Here is a 6,096-nt window from a genome sequence, read left to right as displayed (position 1 = left end):
TTTCCAGTCAGAACTACTGGACTTCCACTTCTGTGGCTGAGCTGTTCATAAGTCTGAGACACAGACAGAGGACGTGATACTGACAAGAATCTGACAGATGAGGAACAGAGTTGAACCTTTGCTTGCACGTAAAAAGTAATTAGTTTTCATATGAAATTCCCACTTCAGAAACGCTAGACCTAAATATTATCCAGCTAAGGTACCAAAGCGCAATTGTCAGGTAAAAAGATAGTGGGTGAAAAAGTGATCATGAGTTGGAATCCCGGTCATTCTGATGTTTTTTTTATGCTTATTTAACTTGGTTGAAATAAGTTTGCATTTCTAATAAACATGTAAAAAATGAATTAATACATGGAAAAAGCAAAGATGTCTAATGGGCGGTTTTAATATCATTTAAATACAAACTGAGTAAACAGTCTATCAGTGATTCCTGAGAATAGGGACAAAATGGGTTTTAATTTTCCAATATTTTTTTTATTATTATTTCTCAACTTTATGTATGCAAATATGACAAATAATGTTTTGGAAATATAAAGAGGCTAAGGTGCAAATTATACTTTTAATTTACCTGCCCCAGAACTTTGTCATCAACATCTGACAAACATAAATATAAAATGATTTTTAAAATACCCTATTAGTGATATTTTTACTCATTTTACAGACAAATGCTTCTCAAGAAACAAAAGAAATATTATTTAAAACAAAAAACAACAAAAAGTCCATCTGACGGAGTTGACAGTGCATGACGGAGTTGACACAGAACTGAAGGTGGTGACAAACTAGTGAGTAAAATGAAAAACTTGATACATGTGAAGTAATGCAATTTATGTCAAATACATTACAATGAATTAATTGCACATTTAAGTGAAATTTGTGAAGAATTTCACTGAAAGAGTCACATAAACTCTGATGGAGTTGACATCTGACGGAGTTCACAAAATGCCAAACTACCTCAATTTATATGATGTTATTCTGAAGGAGGCCATACTGTAGCTCGTCAGGTCCATGAAATCTTTACAGTTGACCAAAATTAAGCTTTTATTTCACAAAATTTCATCAAAGTTTTGTCAATTGTCAGTTATGGAGTTGACACATCATGGTTGTGACGAGCAACTTAGGAATAAAACAGAAGAAAAAACTAAAGAATAACATAAGCTAACCAGAGCTAATTAGCCCTCTTAGCAAAGGAAGAGAAAGGAAGAGGTCATGGGGTCCTTAGATGTTCTGGTGCCCCCCAATAATGCCTGATGTTTTTACTTTCTTTTCATGTCTAACGGTGTTGACAAAAACTAGGGACAAATTTCAGTGGAGTTGGAAAATATATAAAAATTATTTTTAATTCAATTTATTGATACTTTTATAATTTTTTTATATGACTACTTATACTTAAGTTTCATAATATATAATTGTAGTATTTCTTTAATTGTTTTAAACTATTATAATGTATTGAGTTCTGCTCTGGGATAAGGGATTTTACAGGCATCATCCACCGACTACAATGTTTAAAATAAAAAATATTCACCAAACACCAGGAAAATATACATTGTTGTGCTCACATGACCCAGGTTAGTTTAGTCAGATATTTGAAAATATTATATTTTGTGTATATTTTATTCAAATTTTGTGCTTTATCCATAGGACCTGTTTTGTCCCTATTTTCAAGAATCACTGCTATAACAGCTAAGTCTAAAAATTCATGTTTTCAAATGCACTTAAAAGTCCAATGTATTGATTTGTTGCCACGTGCTTTTTTAGCCCTCACTAACCTAAGTGTGATTTTACAACACTAACACTCTAATTTATTTAGTTTAGGTTAAGGGTCATTAATCTGTGACAAAACCTTAAAAGGAAAGCATTTTAATAGAGATAAAAACAAAAATCTAATAGTGTTAAAAATATTTTTGATTCCTGCGTTGCATTGTGCTAGTTTGCTATTCTTTCACTTCAGTATATTTTCTTTTTAGCAAAATAAAACAGTTGCTAACTTACACATTTAAGTTCTGAAAATGTGTTGTCTTTTTTAATCAAAACTCATCCTAATGGGATTCTTCAAATGTCTTTGAAATGGGGTTCTGCTGGGAGGCTGTGAGTAGTTCCTATCTCCCGGTATATAATTCTCCTAAAATAATCACTGTGAAGTTATTTAAAAAAAAAAGAATAAAAATCAATGGTTTTCCAAGCAGTGTACCCTGCTCGTCGTAGCCATTGGTGAAATCGTCACATGTAAAAACAATCCGTATTAATTAATAAAAGGGAAACTAATGCTGCTGTCACGTGGTTATATGTCTTTTCTTGCATGGAGATTGAAGCACATTATGTACAACTTCAAATCCGTGAGGCACAAAGCTTTCAACAAGTTTTGCTGGTTATTTATTAGCAGGTAAATAATCAGTTTCAATTTCACTGCAAGTATCCTAATTGAGATGTATTGTGACCCAGAGCAGAGTGCCAGTGTCTCTGTGGATTTCAGTCTGCTTTTCTGTAATTAAATCAAACACCAAGTCCCCACATCCGTGTGCAACACAGACATTTAAACAAATTCACAAATTTAAGATCGCTAGTCAAATCTGAATGTAAGTAAATACATTTGTTCACAGCATTCCAAGCTAAAAAGTCTTCACGGTAAATAAACTCTATGGGAATCTCCCTTTCTGTTTTCTTCTTCTTCTCTTTCTTTGTGAGAACATGACAATCAGCTACATTTCGGCTCCGCTGCAGTGCGAACAGTGAGTTCATGGAAGTGCAACATAAACCACAGTAGTAGCTACAACCGTACAGTAAGAAAGAGGAAATGTCAACAGTGTGACAATAGAGCGCTCTGCAAAGCAAAGGGCTTCTTTTCAAACTGAATTTAATAGAACAACTCTGACTAAAACATACAAGAGTTACATCAAGACAGACAACTTGTTTGTTGCCCAGGTCAAGTTGTCCAGTTCGCTTCAGCTTCTCTGTGGTACACATCTTCTGAAAGCCCCCCCTTTTTTTTTATAACCGTTGAATTTCACAGAAGGCTGCTTCCCTGTGTGAACATAAGACCTGCTTTAGTAGATCTTATCAAGTGCTGTGAAAAAAATGAAACATGAACTTCTGAGTTCAATTCAGACCAGCTGGTACAAAAAAAAAAAAAAAAACAGGAAACGACAGTGCAGAAGAGAAACCTTTTTGGCCAGATCGGCAGACTGAAAGCACGAACATGCTTCCCACCCTTTCACTCTACAGAGCCGGTAAACTATTTTCGACTGCTTAGCCTGAAAAGAAAAGAAAAGAAATAAATAAATAAATAAATTAAATAAATAAATAAAATAAAATCCCCCGTCGGCAAACAAGGTGCAGAACTGACACGCTGGTCAAACGTTTTCCTGATGTTTTGCTAAATTTCGCTTTCTTTGAGGGAAGCATCTCTGTTGGTGTTGATTTAAACTGGGGGCTTCAGCTTCAACATCGAGCAACAACACGATCTACCGTCGATCATCTCACACAATAAACAAACACGCAATAATAGTTTGAACCATGTGACGTTCAGATGGGTGACCTGTTTACTGTCTTTCAGCTGAAGCTACCCGCAGCGCTGTGGTGGAGACCAGAGAGGGTCTTTTACTTCCTGGATATGAACTGCAAAACGTAGTCAGCACAGGTTGATGTATATATATATATATATATATATATATATATATATATATATATATATATATATATATATATATATATATATATACACAAAAAAAAGTGGGATTGATGGAAACAATTTGGGAGATGCTTATGCACATAAACCTAAATAGTGTCTAACGAAAATATTCAAATCACCTACAGTCTTCCACATAATTTTTCACATTACAACTCCAAACTTTGATTTAAAAAAAATTAAACTCTCAATTAAAGGAAAAAAAAAACATATTAATTTTGTGTACAAGAAAATGTGTAGCTAATTGTTAAATGAAAGAAACATGCTTCTCACTCTTTTTTTTTTTTTTAGAAATAAAAATCAAACATGCAGGGTGCTTTTGAATTTAGCCTCTCCTACTATGATAAGCTCAAACAAAATCCAGGTCAACTACGAATGTCAGGAGACACCTGACTGTTAAACAGAGTCTGTCAGAGTGTAATTTAGTGCGAGTATAAATCCATCTGATCTGATGACGCCTCAGAGATGTGGTGTTTGAGAGCATTAGAGGGGAAAAAAAAAGGCTAAAGGCTGCTAAAAGGACAAATAAGTTGTGCAAGAAGAAAAATATCAAGTACTTACAAAAGAGTGGCAAACTTCAATAAGCTATGTAAGGTATGCGGCAAATGTGAAGAATTGTGCTCTGGTCAGACGAGACCTAAGATGAACTTTTTGGCCTGAATGCAAAACTTTGCATATTACCCTGAATGCACCGTCTGCATAGCGAAACATGGTGGTGGAAGAATCATGACGCAGACATTTTCTCATATGGAAACAGAGCCGATGGGAAAGTAGATGAAGTTCAATAACACAGAAGTGACCCTAAACTCAACTAAAGAGTTGAGCACTTTGAATGGGTGTAGAAATAAAACCCATTTGTTGTTGGATAGAACAGTCCAAGGAATCAGTAATAAAATCTGACAACGTGAAGCTCATGGGCTCAAGGGCCTCACAAAGCAACACATCAATCTCAAGAATTTCAAGATCAGGTTGGAAACAACATTTCAGTTTGGTTAAAGCTTCAAAGTAATTTCTAAGCTCACCAGCAAGTCTCATCAAATACTTTTTCATATGGGATCAGGCTGAGTTTTGCCTTATTGGCTAATCAGGTTATTTTTGCTTTATATCAAAATTGGTTTCAACATGCTTCATGTCACCAAAGTCTTATTTTAGCAGTCCAGAGAATGACAGCCTCCTCCTCAAAGCTGTGAGCAAATCTGCAGAAACGGCCTTTATGGACAATATAATCCATAAAATAACAAACTTGTTTACATGTTTCCAAGAGCCAGGTGTTTTCTGGATTCCTTTAACCACCCGGCTTTGCTGTGAAGCAGCTTTAGTGACGAGGGCTCGAGCTTCCTCTTTTGAAACCAGTTGTACAGAAAGGTTAAATAAGAGAGGCAGTTCCGAGAAAAAGTTATTCTGAGAGTTACAGAGAAGGGGGCCCAAATCAAACAAGTAAAAAAAAAGAAGAAAAAAAAAGAGGAAGCAAAACATGTACTAATTTAGAACAAAAGGAAAAAACAAAGTGGATGCACAAAGCGGCCAGAGGGAGCGATATTTAGAAATGGAATATTTAACACAACTAACTTTCGACTTGGCTGTAGTCAGAGTTCAAGATGATATAAAAAAAAACCCTTGAATTTCCAGTCTGCAGGACTCAAATCAACTAAGTATGGGCATATAAAACGCGACAAGCAAACTGAATGCATATGGAAACAAATAAAATCGAATGATTAAAAACAGAGTGCAGCAGCTTACACTCTGATACGTAATCCCCTTGATGATGTTTCGTTCAGAAATGTGTTTTAGAGGAAATCTGTGGATGTAAAAGTGATATAACATAGGTTTTTAACCAGAACCCAGATATTTATTTTTATATTTACATAGTTATGGTTTTGAGCTGATGCCACAGCAGCTTATCTGGTCGCATTTTATTCTCAGAGGCTTCAGAGTCAGCAGAAGGACTGCTTACGTAAGACGCCAAAAAAAAAAAACACAAACAAGACAAAACACTGAGACGACATAGAGAAGAATCCTGTTTAACAGGCAGATGTGCTTTTAAGAACACAAAGTAGAGATTTAACAACCATCTAAAACAGGAACAATAGTTTTATGAATGATGAAATTCATAAAACAATAAAGAAATTTGATGCTTTATGTTTGATGGTGGCCTTTTTGCATCGAGTAGTTTCCTAGATAAAGGGTAAATGAATGCAAAAGTAACGAAAGTTCATTAAAAACCATATTCACCCATAAATAACTAACTTTCGGTATAAGTGATGCCATGACATGATGTGTTAGCGTCATGTCAATGACCTTATGGTTAATGTAAGGAAAAGTGTTCAGATCTTTTTTTTTTTTTGGACAGATGTCGTCTTCCTTGCTTTGGAACAAACTGGCTACACAGGTAGGAAGTTGAGGCTATTACGATT

Source organism: Poecilia mexicana, unplaced genomic scaffold (assembly GCF_051168715.1).
Source record: "Poecilia mexicana isolate PSO_F unplaced genomic scaffold, ASM5116871v1 scaffold_7, whole genome shotgun sequence".
Lineage (NCBI taxonomy): Eukaryota > Metazoa > Chordata > Actinopteri > Cyprinodontiformes > Poeciliidae > Poecilia > Poecilia mexicana.
The sequence above is the reverse complement of the archived record's forward strand: the minus strand, read 5'-3'. Positions refer to the sequence as shown.